The 19,398-nt window shown below is 37.2% G+C and overlaps 1 long non-coding RNA gene across 1 annotated transcript; it reads left to right on the top strand.

The window, feature by feature from the left end:
* The first annotated feature begins 257 nt into the window (after positions 1-257).
* On the top strand, positions 258-5,161 carry LOC139938813 (uncharacterized). The gene is made up of 4 exons (XR_011786205.1): positions 258-331; positions 765-988; positions 1,756-1,988; positions 3,005-5,161. It is a non-coding gene; the product is annotated as an uncharacterized lncRNA (long non-coding RNA).
* Positions 5,162-19,398: the final 14,237 nt, after the last annotated feature.

Raw genomic sequence — 19,398 nt, forward strand, 5'->3', positions numbered from 1 at the left:
CTTTCGCTGAAAATCAATTATAGAATTTCCTGTTAAACAATTGTTCAAGCATTTATTATGGTGTTGGGTTGGTATTATCCTCGGTGACTAATTACACCTCCAGTGACTGAACTCAACTTTCCTGACAATTAGGAAAAATATGTCTCTTTCATAATGACAAAGTCTTCACATATAAAGTAACATTCCTATATTTAAAAGTTATCTTCATTTTATATTGTTTTATTTGATGTTGCAGGCATATTAATTGCTTTGAAAGAACAAGCAGCTAGAATAGTGGACAAGACACTTGAAAGATTTACTCTGGGGGACACTTCTTGCAATCCAGTTATTGGTAAGTTTTTAAGCAATTAATTTTCTTGCATTCTCATCAGACCAAGAAATAGTAGGTTTATGGGTAGCAAACATTTGAAGTGGATCTGCTTTCAAATACAAGTAAAATGACAGAAATTGATGGGCACACATATATCAATTCTTGGTGAACTTTGGCAAAATTGTTGTCATCAAAATGATATGTAGCCTACCCAGTAAGTTTCCCCTTGTGGTTTAATACTTGTATTTGAAAACAGATATACTTCAAATGAATGCTACCCATAAACCTAGGTTTTTGGTAATAAAAGAAAGTGTTGTATCCCCTTATATTATGGTGATCCCCACGGCCGCGTGAGCGACTACCCTCAACACATCCTCGCACAATAATCACATAAGTAACATACCTATATTCAAAAGTTAATCTTCATTTTAATTTGTTTTGTTTTATGTTTCAGGCATACTTATTGCTTTGAAAGCACATGCTGCAGGAGTAGCGGAGATGTTCCTCGGATCTGTTACAGAGGAATGAAGGTAGACAGACAAGCTACACAGACATCAAGAGGAGGATTCACTACACTCAGAAAGAATGCATACTGCTCTTTAAAAGCCCTGATGACATCAATGGCTTACAAACTTGAAAGATTTACTCCAGAGAAGACTTCTTGCAATCCATTTATTGGTAAGTTTTGAAGCAATTCATTTTCTTGTATTATCATTGGACCAAGAAAGAAGTAGGTTTATGGGTAGCAATCATTTTAAATACAAGTAAAACAGCAGAAATGGATGGGAACACATAAATCAATTCTTGGTGAACTTTGACAAAATTGTTTTCACCAAAATGATATGTAGCCTACCCAGTAAGTTTCCCCTTGCAGTTTAATACTTGTATTTAAAAACAGATATACTTCAAATGAATGCTACCCATAAACCTAGGTTTTTGTAAATAAAAGAACATGTTGTATCCCCTTATATTATGGTGATCCCCACGGCCGCGTGAGCGACTACCTTCAACACATCCTTGCACAATAATCACAATAATCACTTAGTTAAGAGCATCGAATTGAAGTTCTGGTGCTAAGTCACCGGAGTGTGGGTTCGAATCCCGGTCGTGACACTTGTGTCCTTGAGCAAGATACTTTACTATAATTGCTTCTCTTCACCCAGGGGAATAAATGGGTACCTGCGAGGGTAGAGGTTGATATTGTGAATGAAAAGCTTTCGGAGCGCCACGGCAGCTCGGGGCTGTATACTCCCTAATGGGAGCTGAGAAAGATTAAAGGGATGTTTATTGGCCCAATGACCAGGGGATTAATGTAAAGCGCATTGATACGGTTTATTGTGAAATGCGCTATATAAGAATTTGTTATTATTATTACCATTATTATAAGTAACATACCTATATTCAAAAGTTAACTTTAATTCTAATTTTGGTTTTTGATGTTTCAGGCATACTTATTGCTTTGAAAGCACAAGCAGCTGGAACAGTGGAGATGTTCCTCAGATCTATCAGAGGAATGAAGATAGACCCTGTGACATCATAGACAAACTACACAGAAAGCAACAGGAGAATGCACTGCGCTCAGAAAGAACACATACAACTCTTTAAGCCATGATGACATCAACATCTTACATACTTGAAAGATTTACTCGAGAGAAGAATTCTTGCAATCCATTTATTGGTAAGTTTTGAAGCAGTTAATTTTCTTGCGTTCTCATCAGACCAAGACAGTAGGTTTATGGGTAGCAAACATTTGATGTGGATTTGCTTTTGAACACAAGTAATAAATGACAAGGTAAACTGATGGGTAGAATACATTTTGGGTCAGCAATAACAGCTGCTCCCCAAAATGATTTATGTACCCAGTTTGTTTCCCTTGTGGTTTATTACTTGTATTTCTAACTTTTTATTAAAGACACTGGACACTATTGGTAGTTGTCAAAGACCAGTCTTCTCACTTGCTGTATCTCAACATATTCATAAAATAACAAACCTGTAAAATTTTTAGCTCAACCGGTCTTCGAAGTTGCGAGATAATAATGAAAGAAAAAACACCCTTGTCACACGAAGTTGTGTGCTTTCATAATTTTATGCTTGATTTCGAGACCCCAAATTCTAAATCTGAGGTCTCAAAATCAAATTCGCTGAAAATTACTTCTTTCTCAAAAACCACTCCACTTTAGAGGGAGCTGTTTCTTACAGTGTTTTATACTACCAACCTCTTCCCATTACTCGTTACCAAGAAGGGTTTTATGCTAATATTTATTTTGAGTAATTACCAATAGTGTCCACTGCCTTTAAAGTAAATCTACCTCATTTTCTTACGGGAGAGCAAGAAAACCTCATAGAATTTTGAATAAACACAACATACAGAGAGTCAGTGAACATTTTTTGTCAAATCTTGTTTGAGTGAAATCAGTTTATGTTTGTCAGAAGGTTGGGCACACTCAATTCATGTTTATTTTATAAATTGGCAATCAAAATAAGAAACAGTAATGTTGAGGGTCTTCACATGCAGTTTTCTCTGAAGTTTTATAGTACTCAAACTCAAAGTAGGGTTCATTTTCTGGAGGATTTGTAATGCTATGAAAACATTATTAGTGAGCTTTTGGTTTGAAACTAATAACAAGAATTGTTTTTGATAAGTACTGATCATGAACTTATTTATAGACCCTTTTTATCATTTTTTTCAAACAGATTGTGACTTCGCTGCCCTACGGTTTGTCAGGACTTTGCTCGAGTTGGAAGAAAACAACATCCACGGAGTAAACATTGGAAAGTGATAGACATGCTGCTGAGTTTAGCATGCTCCTCATAACCAGCCCCTTGAAAACACTGCAGAGAATACTACATCCCGGTCGGCCTCTATTGAGGAATGACATTGAACTTTAGTCAGAGGTATCAGCACCAGCTTCACCAACTACAAACTATTTTAAAGCATTCAAAGATTCCTTGGAAACGACTGCACAAGAATACAGAATGAACTATTTGAACTGCGTCATTAAGGACGGATAACCAAGGAACTTATAGTGTTAAGCGTATGAACTTTAGCAAGGACAAGAGCAGAGCAGCTGCACAAGTATCAAGTTGAAGATTCAAGAAAGGAATGTTTTTATAAGTGTCGAACTCTAGTGATAAGCTTAAAAACTTTAACATGGACAAGAACACAGCAAGTGCGCAAGTCAAGTTGGAGAAACAAGACATGACGGACAAGAACAAGAGCAAGAAATAACGGTTTCGATTAGAGTCTAAATTTGCAAAACTGTTGCCAGACTGCACTGATACCATATTGGACAATGATATCAGACAAGTGTTGAAACTAATCATGGACCAGTGTACAAAATACTAGTAATTTTGAAAGCCTAGCTCGCCTAGGATCAAATAAGTCGTAGTGAAAGTCATACCAAAAGTTAGAATGTTTCAACAAATGCAATATCTGCATATTTTCCCTTTTAAACTCTTACAAGCAACTATTTGAAATGAGGATTACAAGTAATTTGATACACTGGTTGATGTGTTTTAAAATTTGAAATTGAAAGTCTCATTACAAATCAGTTTTGTGTTTAAGATTGGTTGCAACCTAAGACAAGGGATCAGGTTTTAAGTGATAACAATGTGTAGATTGTTGTGGTCAGGATTCCTCATGATACAACTAGGCCTCATAGTGGGTCTGCCTGCCTGTGTGCAGTGAATCAGTGTTATTGATCTCTTGCTTGTGATGAAGACCACCTGATTGAAACGTTGATTCGTCACATCCACTGCTCAGAGTTTTTATGGAGACATCTAACTGGATCATCTTCATGGATGTCATGTTTGCTATCGTCAAGCTTTGGACCAATGCATGATTCAACTTTAGTTTTGACATCTGATTAAAAAGTTGATTCGTCACATCCACTGCTCATAGTTTTTATGGAGACAGATAACTGGATTATCTTCATTGATGTCATGTTTGCTATCATCAAGCTTTGGACCAATGCATGATTCAACTTTAGTTTTGACATCTGATTAAAAAGTTGATTCGTCACATCCACTGCTCATAGTTTTAATGGTGACATCTAACTGGATCGTCTTCATGGATGTCATGTTGCTATCATCATCCTGTGGACCAATGCATGATGTCATTTAGTCTTGCCTGGATTTACCCTTGTAGCTTCATACTTTGGGAACAAACTGATGATGAATCCAGCTTTATCTCTATTTCTTAGACCTTGTTCGCTATAGAAAGCCGTATGCTGAGGATACTGGCTGAGGGTGCAAGTGCTGGTAACCTCTCCCCTCAAAAATGCACAAACTAAATTTGTTTATTACAATTATGTTCAATGTAATGTTAACATACTTAAATGACATCTGGTTTGTCATGCTTGTTGTAAGAAAGCCATATGCTGAGGATACTGGCTGAGGGTGCAAGTGCTGGTAACCTCTCCCCTTCAAAATGTAGAAATTTATATTTATTGGCGACTATAATCCCTTTTCAGGCAGTTAAAAACCACATTTTAATTTACAAAAGTTCAGTTGATGATATTATTTGAAAGCCGTATGCTGAGGATACTGGCTGAGGGTGCAAGTGCTGGTAACCTCTCCCCTCCAAAATATACACTAAATGGAGTTATTGCCGACTACAATCCCTTTTCAGGCAGTTAAAAACCACATTTTAATTTACAAAAGTTCAGTTGATGATATTATTTGAAAGCCGTATGCTGAGGATACTGGCTGAGGGTGCAAGTGCTGGTAACCTCTCCCCTCCAAAATATACACTAAATGGATTTATTGCCGACTATAATCCCTTTTCAGGCAGTTAAAAACCACATTTTAATTTACAAAAGTTCAGTTGATGATATTATTTGAAAGCCGTATGCTGAGGATACTGGCTGAGGGTGCAAGTGCTGGTAACCTCTCCCCTTCAAAATGTAGAAATTTATATTTATTTTGTGACTATAATACCTTTTAGGGCATTTAAAACCAAATTTTATTTTACATAAAATTTAGTGATTCAATTGGTGGTAACAATTATTCTGCAAAACATAAGTTTTTAATATTATTTGAAAGCCGTATGCTGAGGATACTGGCTGAGGGTGCAAGTGCTGGAAACCTCTCCCCTCTAATGTTTAATGAGAACTTCAGGTTTGGGTGTTAAAACTCAAGTTTATTGGTTTAATTTCACAGCCGTATACTGAGAATACTGGCTGAGGGTAGTGCTGGTAATCTCTCTCCTAAAAAATGTACAAACTAAATTTGTTTAATGACTATGTTCCCAAATTTGGCAGTTAAAACCAAACTTTATGCTGCATAAAATCAGTTTTTTACATTATTTAAAAGCCGTATGCTGAGGATACCGGCTGAGGGTGCAAGTGCTGGTAACCTCTCCCCTCAAAAAATGAACAAATTACTTTCATTAAAAAATCATATTTATTTTTACTCTTCATAAGATATGTTTGTAGTCATATTTAAAAGCCGTATGCTGAGGATACTGGCTGAGGGTGCAAGTGCTGGTAACCTCTCCCCTCTAAAATGTACAAATTATATTTTTTATTTATGTTCTATGAAATGCAGTAAAAACCACATTTTATTCTACATAAAATATGTTTTATTATTTTTTATTATTTGAAAGCTGTATGCTGAGGATACTGGCTGACGGTGCAAGTGCTGGTAACCTCTCCCCTCTAAAATAAACAAATTATTTTCTTCGTTCAACGTAATTCAGTAAAACCATTTTTACTTTACTTTTGATCTGTTTTTGGTATTATTTGAAAGCCGTATGCTGAAGATACTGGCTGAGGGTGCAAGTGCTGGTAACCTCTCCCCTCAAAAATAAACAAATTATTTTCTTCGTTCAACGTAATTCAGTAAAACCATTTTTACTCTACTTTTGATCTGTTTTTGGTATTATTTGAAAGCCGTATGCTGAAGATACTGGCTGAGGGTGCAAGTGCTGGTAACCTCTCCCCTCTAAAATAAACAAATTATTTTCTTCGTTCAACGTAATTCAGTAAAACCATTTTTACTTTACTTTTGATCTGTTTTTGGTATTATTTGAAAGCCGTATGCTGAAGATACTGGCTGAGGGTGCAAGTGCTGGTAACCTCTCCCCTCTAAAATAAACAAATTATTTTCTTCGTTCAACGTAATTCAGTAAAACCATTTTTACTTTACTTTTGATCTGTTTTTGGTATTATTTGAAAGCCGTATGCTGAGGATACTGGCTGAGGGTGCAAGTGCTGGTAACCTCTCCCCTCTAAAATAAACAAATTATTTTCTTCGTTCAACGTAATTCAGTAAAACCATTTTTACTTTACTTTTGATCTGTTTTTGGTATTATTTGAAAGCCGTATGCTGAAGATACTGGCTGAGGGTGCAAGTGCTGGTAACCTCTCCCCTCTAAAATAAACAAATTATTTTCTTCGTTCAACGTAATTCAGTAAAACCATTTTTACTTTACTTTTGATCTGTTTTTGGTATTATTTGAAAGCCGTATGCTGAAGATACTGGCTGAGGGTGCAAGTGCTGGTAACCTCTCCCCTCAAAAATAAACAAATTATTTTCTTCGTTCAACGTAATTCAGTAAAACCATTTTTACTCTACTTTTGATCTGTTTTTGGTATTATTTGAAAGCCGTATGCTGAAGATACTGGCTGAGGGTGCAAGTGCTGGTAACCTCTCCCCTCTAAAATAAACAAATTATTTTCTTCGTTCAACGTAATTCAGTAAAACCATTTTTACTTTACTTTTGATCTGTTTTTGGTATTATTTGAAAGCCGTATGCTGAGGATACTGGCTGAGGGTGCAAGTGCTGGTAACCTCTCCCCTCTAAAATAAACAAATTATTTTTTTCGTTCAACGTAATTCAGTAAAACCATTTTTACTCTACTTTTGATCTGTTTTTGGTATTATTTGAAAGCCGTATGCTGAGGATACTGGCTGAGGGTGCAAGTGCTGGTAACCTCTCCCCTCTAAAATAAACAAATTATTTTCTTCGTTCAACGTAATTCAGTAAAACCATTTTTACTTTACTTGTGATCTGTTTGTGGTATTATTTGAAAGCCGTATGCCGAGGATACTGGCTGAGGGTGCAAGTGCTGGTAACCTCTCCCCTCTTGAGTTGGTTTATTTCATAAACAGACAAAACAGAGTAATAACAAATGTACAAACAGAAACATCTGTCCAGCAAGAATTTCTTGGCCAAATATTTGGAACTCGTTGATTTGGATATGAATAATAGTAAATTTTATATGATAAATACTTGTTAACATTCATTAATAGTAATCCAATCAATTTATTTAAAATAACCATTGCCATTTCATGCAAATTCTTGTTACTTTAATACTCTCCTAAGTTATTGAGAGACAGTCATAAAGTAGTTAAGATACTTATTTGAGAAACAAAACATCATGCATTGCTATCAAGAAAGAGGCTATAAATTAATCCAAAATTTATCAAAAGTTGTTGCACACGTCAAATTAAAGTGCCGCATGCCCAATTGTCACTGCCAACCAAATAAAGCTCGAGGTCTAAGAATTAAGTTCAAAAGTAAGTAAAGTGGGGATTTTTATTTGTATTGTCCTAGCTGACATTATTATTTATAGGTGTCTGTACATACCCTCACCATGGTGGGAATAAATATTTTGAATAAGAAAATGTTCTGGGGGTGGTGGTTTGAGGTGGGTTTTGTGGGAATTTGGTTTGGTTGGGTCTGGGTTGGGTTGGGGGGGGGGGTTACGGGTTAAATTATAATAATTATCCCTGATGCAAAAATTTTAATCTATGAAACTAACATCACGTTTTTATTTTTTTCTGACAATAATAACGAGAGAAAAAAATGAAGTAAATAAAATAACTGTATTTTATACTAATACCAGAATATTACTAACATTTAACAACATAAGTATATATTGGGGGGGGGGGGTGGACCAATTATTGTTATAATTATTATCAATACTCTCAATGTTTTATTCCTTTTCATTTTATTTCTAAACCCTGTGAAAAAACATTACTTGTGTACAAATAAATGTAAGCCCTTATTGGGTTATTATGTTCCTACTAACAAATTTAAAATATATAAAATAAACATGAATATAAATGAATACAGTCATTAGGCCTAATAACTGCTGAATAAAAATACTTATGTGACTTAGGCCCATGTTACTTTATGTACAAATTATACGAATAAAAGCATTACAAATGCAATGCATACTGTTTACAACACAAATAAACATGACTAAATTAAACATGACCAATTAACAGAATAAAATAACTAACCATTAATTAATGAAAAGGGGGATGGGAATGATTTACTTGTAGAAAAAATGTAAAGAGTAAAGTATGAATTATTAAAAAGAGAGTTTAATCAAATACAAAAGCACATTGCATTGAAAAAATGAAATAAATGAAATAAATGTATTTTATACAAACATCTGACTGTTACTAACATTTAACACAATATGAGTAAATGGGGGGGGGGCAATTAATTAGTTATCAAGATATAACAATACTCCCAATGTTTGATTCATTTTTATTTTATTTCTTAACCATGTGAACAAAAATTACTTGTGTACAATTAAATAAGGCCTGAATGAAATTTAGCCCCATTCCCATAACGTTACTAACCCCCCCCCTACTCCCAAACGTTAATAACGCCCCCCTTACCTGTTATTTTAAATTATTCTGTGCGTTTAATCAACATAAATTATTAAACAAGTAGTTAATAAGTAAAATGATTGTTTAAACAAATTTGAAAAGGCAGTGAACATGGGCATGCTAAAAATAAAGACGTTTTTTTCCTTGGTGCGTATGGTTTCTTTTGGCAATGCATGATAACGCTTGTTTCTGCTGCTCAAACTACTCGTAATGCTTATAATAATATTAAGTAGTAAGCATTTAATAGTAATTTAGTCCCACACTTTCATCTTGGTGTGAAACGCATTATAAATGTACCTGTAAGGAAAGAGTTTAAATAATATGTTTTCTCTGAGGGAGTTTTTGTATGTATGTGTAGTGCGTTCAGGTAGCAAATCACCAAGCCTCTCTTTGGTAATACAAATGGTAACACATGACTTAATTTGTCATGCGTGTATGTAGTTTCATACAAAGTTTCTTCATAACATACATTTTAAAAATATTTGTTTTATATTTAATTTTTTTTAATTTGATTTAAACAATTTAAAATTAAGCCTTACATTACCCTCACTGTCATGAGCCCTCAGCTCTTCAGTTCTATCACTTCCATAAGCCCCTGGCTCTTTAGTTCTATCACTGTCTTGAGCACTTGGCTCTACAGTTCTATCACTGTTATGAGCCCTTGGCTCTGCAGTTCTATCACTGTCATGAGCCCTTGGCTCTACAGTTCTATCACCGTCATGAGCCCTTGGCTCTACAGTTCTTTCACTGTCATGAGCCCTTGGCTCTACAGTTCTATCACTGTCATGAGCCCTTGGCTCTTCAGTTCTATCACTGTTGGCTCTTCAGTTCTATCACTGTCATGAGCCCTTTGGCTCTACAGTTCTTTCACTCTCATGAGCCCTTGGCTCTACAGTTCTTTCACTGTCACGAGCCCTTGGCTCTACAGTTCTATCACCGTCATGAGCCCTTGGCTCTACAGTTCTTTCACTGTCATGAGCCCTTGGCTCTACAGTTCTATCACTGTCATGAGCCCTTGGCTCTTCAGTTCTATCACTGTTGGCTCTTCAGTTCTATCACTGTCATGAGCCCTTTGGCTCTACAGTTCTTTCACTCTCATGAGCCCTTGGCTCTACAGTTCTTTCACTGTCATGAGCCCTTGGCTCTACAGTTCTATCACTGTCATGAGCCCTTGGCTCTTCAGTTCTATCACTGTTGGCTCTTCAGTTCTATCACTGTCATGAGCCCTTTGGCTCTACAGTTCTTTCACTCTCATGAGCCCTTGGCTCTACAGTTCTTTCACTGTCATGAGCCCTCGGCTCTGCAGTTCTTTCACTGTCATGAGCCCTTGGCTCTACAGTTCTATCACTGTCATGAGCCCTTGGCTCTACAGTTCTTTCACTGTCATGAGCCCTTGGCTCTACAGTTCTATCACTGTCATGAGCCCTTGGCTCTACAGTTCTATCACTGTCGTGAGCCCTTGGTTCTACAGTTCTATCACTGTCATGAGCCCTCGACTCTTCAGTTCTTTCACTGTCATGAGCCCTCAGCTCTTCAGTTCTATCACTGTTGGCTCTTCAGTTCTATCACTGTCATGAGCCCTTGGCTCTTCAGTTCTATCACTGTCATGAGCCCTTGGCTCTACAGTTCTTTCACTCTCATGAGCCCTTGGCTCTACAGTTCTTTCACTGTCATGAGCCCTCGGCTCTACAGTTCTATCACTGTCATGAGCCCTTGGCTCTACAGTTTTTTCACTGTCATGAGCCCTCGGCTCTGCAGTTCTATCACTGTCATGAGCCCTTGGCTCTACAGTTCTATCACCGTCATGAGCCCTTGGCTCTACAGTTCTTTCACTGTCATGAGCCCTTGGCTCTACAGTTCTATCACTGTCATGAGCCCTTGGCTCTACAGTTCTATCACTGTCGTGAGCCCTTGGTTCTACAGTTCTATCACTGTCATGAGCCCTCGACTCTTCAGTTCTTTCACTGTCATGAGCCCTCAGCTCTTCAGTTCTATCACTGTTGGTTCTTCAGTTCTATCACTGTCATGAGCCCTTTGGCTCTACAGTTCTTTCACTCTCATGAGCCCTTGGCTCTACAGTTCTTTCACTGTCACGAGCCCTTGGCTCTACAGTTCTATCACTGTCATGAGCCCTTGGCTCTACAGTTCTTTCACTGTCATGAGCCCTCGGCTCTGCAGTTCTATCACTGTCATGAGCCTTTGGCTCTACAGTTCTATCACTGTCGTGAGCCCTTGGTTCTACAGTTCTATCACTGTCATGAGCCCTTGGCTCTACAGTTCTTTCACTGTCATGAGCCCTTGGTTCTACAGTTCTATCACTGTCATGAGCCCTCGACTCTTCAGTTCTTTCACTGTCATGAGCCCTCGGCTCTGCAGTTCTATCACTGTCATGAGCCTTTGGCTCTACAGTTCTATCACTGTCATGAGCCCTTGGTTCTACAGTTCTATCACTGTCATGAGCCTTTGGCTCTACAGTTCTTTCACTGTCATGAGCCCTTGGCTCTACAGTTCTTTCACTGTCGTGAGCCCTTGGTTCTACAGTTCTATCACTGTCATGAGCCCTCGACTCTTCAGTTCTTTCACTGTCGTGAGCCCTCAGCTCTTCAGTTCTATCACTGTTGGCTCTTCAGTTCTATCACTGTCATGAGCCCTTGGCTCTTCAGTTCTATCACTGTCATGAGCCCTTGGCTCTACAGTTCTTTCACTGTCATGAGCCCTTGGCTCTACAGTTCTTTCACTGTCATGAGCCCTCGGCTCTACAGTTCTATCACTGTCATGAGCCCTTGGCTCTACAGTTTTTTCACTGTCATGAGCCCTCGGCTCTGCAGTTCTATCACTGTCATGAGCCCTTGGCTCTACAGTTCTATCACTGTCATGAGCCCTTGGCTCTACAGTTTTTTCACTGTCATGAGCCCTCGGCTCTGCAGTTCTTTCACTGTCTTGAGCCCTTGGCTCTACAGTTCTATCACTGTCCTGAGCCCTCGGCTCTGCAGTTCTATCACTGTCATGAGCCCTTGGCTCTACAGTTCTATCACTGTCATGAGCCCTTGGCTCTACAGTTTTTTCACTGTCATGAGCCCTCGGCTCTGCAGTTCTTTCACTGTCGTGAGCCCTTGGTTCTACAGTTCTATCACTGTCATGAGCCCTCGACTCTTCAGTTCTTTCACTGTCATGAGCCCTCAGCTCTTCAGTTCTATCACTGTTGGTTCTTCAGTTCTATCACTGTCATGAGCCCTTTGGCTCTACAGTTCTTTCACTCTCATGAGCCCTTGGCTCTACAGTTCTTTCACTGTCACGAGCCCTTGGCTCTACAGTTCTATCACTGTTGTGAGCCCTTGGCTCTTCAGTTCTATCACTGTCATGAGCCCTCGGCTCTGCAGTTCTATCACTGTCATGAGCCCTTGGCTCTACAGTTCTTTCACTGTCGTGAGCCCTTGGCTCTACAGTTCTATCACTGTCTTGAGCCCTTGGCTCTACAGTTCTATTATTGTCATGAGCCCTCAGCTCTTCAGTTCTATCACTGTCATGAGCCCTTGGCTCTACAGTTTTTTCACTGTCATGAGCCCTTGGCTCTTCAGTTCTATCACTGTCATGAGCCCTTGGCTCTACAGTTCTTTCACTCTCATGAGCCCTTGGCTCTACAGTTCTTTCACTGTCATGAGCCCTTGGCTCTACAGTTCTTTCACTCTCATGAGCCCTTGGCTCTACAGTTCTTTCACTGTCATGAGCCCTCGGCTCTACAGTTCTATCACTGTCATGAGCCCTTGGCTCTACAGTTCTTTCACTGTCATGAGCCCTTGGCTGTACAGTTCTTTCACTGTCATGCGCCCTTAGCTTTTCAGTTCTATCACTGTCATGAGCCTTTGGCTCCACAGTTCTATCACTGTCATGAGCCCTCGGCTCTACAGTTCTATCACTGTCATGAGCCCTTGGCTCTACAGTTCTATCACTGTCATGAGCCCTTGACTCTGCAGTTCTATCACTGTCATGAGCCCTTGGCTCTACAGTTCTATCACTGTCATGAGCCTTTGGCTCCACAGTTCTATCACTGTCATGAGCCCTTGACTCTGCAGTTCTATCACTGTCATGAGCCCTTGACTCTGCAGTTCTATCACTGTCATGAGCCCTTGGCTCTACAGTTCTATCACTGTCATGAGCCTTTGGCTCCACAGTTCTATCACTGTCATGAGCCTTTGGCTCCACAGTTCTATCACTGTCATGAACCCTTGGCTCTACAGTTCTATCACTGTCATGAGCCCTTGGCTCTACAGTTCTTTCACTGTCATTCAAGCATGGCTGCGGAACGAGGGGTACATTTCTTTTTAAAGTTGAGTTAAGTAAAATGATCGATTTGCTCGTTTGGGTAACAGAATCTAGCAAGATTTAGGCATAGAGATAATATAAATATAATGTTGAAATTGTTAGTAAGACCAGGAGCGAGTCTCTTCCTGCCCTAGGTATTATGGGTGAGGGTAGTCGGTGTGATCATGGTGTCATGATGCACCCCCTCTATGTTGTAATAAAATTGATAAACACAATAAAATGTTGTCAGCATTGTGGATATTGTATACAGTCGCTATGATTAAATTATTGTGTGTACCTTAATTAGCCTAATTAAACAAACTGGTTTGCAGTGGTGTAACAAGGGGGTGGGGTGCCCCCTCTCTCAGCTGGTTTCAATGCAACTCCCCTTCCCCATTTGAACTCTGGGCCTTGAAATTAAACAATTACTGGATGTAAATGTCGCAGTTGGCAAACTCGATATTTATAGTAACTTCAATGTTTAAAAACCTTTGGTTGCTATAAAGTACACGCAAACTGTGTTTTGTATTTACCTCCACCTCAGATTATCTTGGGGGAAAAAACCCCAATAAATAGCGCCAAAACACCAGCTAATTGAAGATAAAATAGAATGGAATTCAATTTACCAGAAGTGCAACCTAGAAACAAATGATGCATCCCCTCGTGCCCCCAAAGGTTTAAGCAAAAAAACAATATGCTGGAAATTTATCAACAGGGGGACAAAATTGTTTGCGTACAATCAATAACATGTAAAAATTCATGCTGAGATTTCACCATCAAGGTGTCCAAAAGACGCCCGTCATGATAACAGTATACCCCCCCCCCCCCCCCCAATGTATAAAGCTGAACATGTGTTGCTCATTGCTAGGGTAGAAGTAGTCACACTAAGAATATTATGTATGTGGACAAATATTAATAAAAGTTGTGTATTAAAGCAAGCCATGTATTCAACAAAAGGCACTTAAAATCCCATGGGGTTTCTACCAAAACATTGACAACTAACGTTAAAAAACATCAGTGTTTTTAAACACTTTATTTTATGTTGATTTGCGTGCTATTTAGTGAATTTTTATGAAAGATGCAAAACATCTTTATATCATGTACTCGATTCATTAAGTATCATATAGGGTTGTATAAAAAACACATTGAAGTACTGGAAAGAAACAATTTCTTCATGTTTTCCAAAATCAGTTTAAATTTTTAGAACAAATAACATGGCTTGCGTTTGATTAAGGTTACCAAATGTTTTTGAAAAGTATGTTGTTTGGAAATTGATGCGTTTAATTCTAAGCATTTCTAAGTAACTAATTAATTAATTAATTTTAATGAAAGAAATTTAGAGTTATTTTAATTTTAAATACTTGTAGAAATTCCTTAATTGACCCACAAGTATTTGTATCTTCTTTACTTCTATTTACAATTATTTGTATTTATCATTGGTGAATTAATAAAGATCCTCTTTAAAGTATTGCATGACTTTTCTGTTTTTCTCATTTGCTTTTCTGGTGATGTCAAAGTTCATAGGTCTCATCTCATCTCATTTAAATTTTTTATTTTTTTTGGACCCCCCCATCCTAAGGTTTAAATATTAGTTCCGAGCGATTTTTTTCAAGAGCCGCCGTAGCGCAGCGGGTTAGCTCACAGCCCCCAGAATCCTGGGGCTGTGAGCCGGGTGGGTTCAAATCCTCTCCAGGACCCTTTTACCATTAAAATAAAGAATTTTTTTAAATTCTAGTAAAAATGGGTAGGGCTTGAACCGGGGACCTTCCACTCTGTAAGCACTCTCTCTCACTGCTGCGCTACTGAGCTGTTATAAAAATCTAACGGTTTTTGGAGTGATGAATTTACCGCATTTGGACTTAGAAAATTTTTCACAAATTTCTCACCAAAAGTTTTGCCTGGCTCAAGCCTTGGATTTTTAGCTGATCTGAGGGTTGACCAAGGGCTTTGCTGGCTCAGATTTCTTGGGGCTGAGGGGATGGAGTGCTAAAAGGCAGTCAGTAGAGCTGGGCTGCTGACAAGACTGGATCGCTATATGGCGGTCACTTGGGTTGGGTTGCTGGAGGGCTGGATGGCAGTCGCTGGGGTTGGGCTTCTGAGAGGACTGGGCTTAGGGTGTTGATGAGGTCTGGACAAGACTGCTGATGACTTGGAGTTAGGGTACGGGTTGGTTGACGACAAGCCAGGTGGATATTGCTGATGACTTGGGGTTAGGGTTAGGGTTAGTTGACGGCAAGCATGCTGGATATTGCTTCTTGGGGATAGGGGTTAGGGGGTGGCTGGTTACAGTTAGCTAGGAGTACATTTTGGTTGAGGGGTTTTAAACATGGACGACTAGGAATGGTTCTTGAGTTGAAATATCGTCAACTCCGCTATTTTATAGTGTCATGGTAGGATTAATTGATTTGTAGGGGTGGGACTTTAAAAAATGTGTAAATACACGAATTTCATGTATTTTTTTTTAGTGTTGTAGTTTTCTTTAAAAAAGCGATTTTGTATATGTGCATTCTGCCCTCAATGATTAAAATGTACGCATTTATGCATTTGCGCTTTTGATTTTTCTCTCCGTTTTTGTTGTGTTAATATTTTTTAAAGAGCGTTTTTATATCTGCCCTCAATTGTGGAAAAGTACACGCATAGGCATTTGCGCTTTTTGATTGTTTTTAGGTTTTGTCAGTGTTTGTTGTGTTCTTTAAAAGAGCGATTTTCAATATGTGCATACTGCCCTCAACGGTTAATATGTACGCATTTACGCATTTGCGCTTTTTGATTTTTCTCTCCGGTTTTGTTGTTTTTAATATTTTTCAAAGACCATTTTTATATCTGCCCTCAATTGTGCAATTGTACGCGCATACATATAGGCATTTGCGCATTTTGATTGTTTTTAGGTTTTGTTAGTGTTTGTTGTGTTGTTTAGAGGGCGATTTTCAATTGTGCATTCTTCCCTGAATTGTTAAAAAGTAAGCATTTTTATTATGCGCCTTTGCGCTTTTTGATTTTCTCTTCGATTTTGTTGTTGTTAATAATGAACTTTTAAAAAGCGTTTTTATATCTGCCCTCAATTGTGCAAATGTACGCGCATATATATAGGCATTTGCGCATTTTGATGTTTTTAGGTTTTGTTAATGTTTGATGTGTTCTTTAAGAGAGCGATTTTCAATATGAGCATACTGCCCTCAATTATTAAAATGTACGCATTTACGCATTTGCGCTTTTCGATTTTTCTCTCCGATTTTGTTGTTTTAATATTTTTTAAAGAGCGTTTTTATATCTGCCCTCAATTTTGGAAAAGTACATGCATATAAAAAGGCATTTGCGCATTTTGATTGTTTTTAGGTTTTGTTAATGTTTGATGTGTTCTTTAAGAGAGCGATTTTCAATATGTGCATACTGCCCTCAATTATTAAAATGTACGCATTTACGCATTTGCGTTTTTCGATTTTTCTCTCCGATTTTGTTGTTTTAATATTTTTTAAAGAGCGTTTTTATATCTGCCCTCAATTTTGGAAAAGTACATGCATATAAAAAGGCATTTGCGCATTTTGATTGTTTTTAGGTTTTGTTAGTGTTTGCTGTGTTCTTTAAAAGAGCGATTTTCAATATGTGCATACTGCCCTCAATTGTTAAAATCTACGCGTATACGCATTTGTGCTTTTCAATTTTTCTCTCCGATTTTGTTGTTTTTAATATTTTTTAAAGAGCGTTTTTATATCTGCCCTCAATTGTGCACATGTACGCGCATATATATAGGCATTTGCGCATTTTGATTGTTTTTAGGTTTTGTTAGTGTTTGTTATGTTCTTTAAAAGAGCGATTTTCAATATGTGCATTCTTCCCTGAATTGTTAAAAAGTACGCATTTTTTTATTATATGCATTTGCGCTTTTCGATTTTCTCTCCAATTTTGTTGTTGTTTATAATGAACTTTTAAAAAGCGTTTTATATCTGCCCTCAATTGTGGAAATGTACGCGCATTTTTATAGGCATTTGCGCATTTTGATTGTTTTTAGGTTTTGTTAGTGTTTGCTGTGTTCTTTAAAAGAGCGATTTTCACTATGTGCATACTGCCCTCAATTGTTAACATGTTTGCATATACGCATTTGCGCAATTTGATTTTCATGTTTTTTTACAATTTTGTTTGTTTTTGTTCATTATTGCTTATTAGCGTAGTGTTCATTAAAAGAACAATTTAAATATGCGCATATTGTTCTCAATTGTTCAAATGTGCGCATAAACGCATTAGCACATTTCGATTTTCTTTACGATTTTTTCGCTGTTTATAATAAATTTTAAAAGAGCCATTTTATATCTGCCTGTAATTGATCAAATGTACGCGCATTTAGGTCGATGCATTTGCGCATTTTGATTGTTTTTAGGTTGTGATAGTATTTGTAGTGTTCTTTCAAAGAGCAATGTTCATGATGTGCATATTGCCTTTAAATTGTTAAAATGTGCGCGTATACGCATTTTGATTGTTTTTGGATTTTGTTAGTGTTTGTTGGTCTTAAATAGAATGGTTTTCAATATGTGGATACTGCCCTCAATTGTTAAAATGTACACGTATACGCATTTGCGCATTTTAATTTTTCATGTTTTTTATGTCCTTAGCGGTTAAAATGCATAATGCATTTAATGTTGATTTTGAAAGCGATTTTTGTATACACTATCGTGCCTCAGTCACATGTGACTTAAATAATAAATTTTGTTGATGGATTTTTTTTTTACGCATTTGTTTTGTCTTTAGGTACAAAGTAAAAAACAGCTGTGTTTCCAGTTAAAATAATCATACCGACTTTCGTTTATTTTGTCCCCTTTATGGGGTTTACAAAAAATTGCTAAATATTGTTCAGCAATTTAAAAAATTTTAAGATGACAAAGATTTCTGATCATCAGATTTATTTGTAGGAAACACAACTTTGTTTTAGTTTTGGACTTAAAGAAATTAATTTAACATTTTTAACAATAGCATCAGAACAACATATCATGTAGATTTCAATTAAGTATTTTATTTATAAAACACATTTAAAATCCCATAACAAAGAGTCAACATTGAGTATTTTCTACAAGGCCTAACAAAAATAACATTGTTTCCTGTAACCCAACTATTTAAAAAGCAACCATATGAGAATGATATTAATAATTTGAAAAGTTTCCTAAATGGGTCCGAATCCCTTCATATCTCCAACGTACTTATTATCCACACTATCATTATCCTTTTTTTTTAGTGTATCACAGGAAACAAAATTTTATTTTTATTGGGCCTTATTAATTCATGAAAAGTACAACTTTGGTATAAAGGCACATTATCGTTCCAAGTCTCAATAAAACTAGTCTACCCAAGAAGATTTTGTGGGAAACATACATGTCATCACAATTGTAGTTAAAATGAAACATCATAAATTATCCCTTCTCCAAAACTAACACCCCAACAAACCCTCCAAAATTATTTTTATTAATCATGTTAATGATCTTTTTGCGGGAAACATATGTATTTCATCACAATTGCAATTGAAATGAAACATCATGAATGGTTTTGAACATCCCTTTCATCCCTTCTCCAAAACTAACACCCCAAAAACTCTCCAAAACTATTTTTATTAATAATGTCCACCATAAATGCACTAGACACGTTTGGTAATTTGTGGATTGTTAAAGACCAGTATTCTCACTTGATGTGTCCAAATTTACCATGCATTAAATAACAAACCTGTGAACTTTTTGTCTCAATTGTTCATCAAAGTTGCGAGAAAATAATGAAAGAAAAAAGCACACTTTTGTGTGCTTTCAGATGCCTGAGAAAGGCTTCAGGCCTGAAGTCTTTCTCATAATATTCAAATATTTGAGTGAGAAATTACCTCTTTATCCAAAACAATACTTTACTTCAGAGGGAATCGTTTCCTTACAGTGTTTTATACTATCAACAGCTCTCCATTGCTCGCAAAGAAGTTTTATGGTAACTATGTTTTGAGATATTACCAAGTGTATCCAGTGCCATTAAAGACTACCTTAACCCCTTAAGTAAACTATTACAAAACAAGTATCCACACCACTCAAAGTAAACCAGTATCACATAAATAAGAATCCCACTGGCAACTTTTATAGACTGCTTTAACTTTATTCCACAGCATTTTACACCCAATGAAAATGTTTTGCTTTTCC

The sequence above is a fragment of the Asterias amurensis genome, chromosome 6, assembly GCF_032118995.1.
Source record: "Asterias amurensis chromosome 6, ASM3211899v1".
NCBI lineage: Eukaryota > Metazoa > Echinodermata > Asteroidea > Forcipulatida > Asteriidae > Asterias > Asterias amurensis.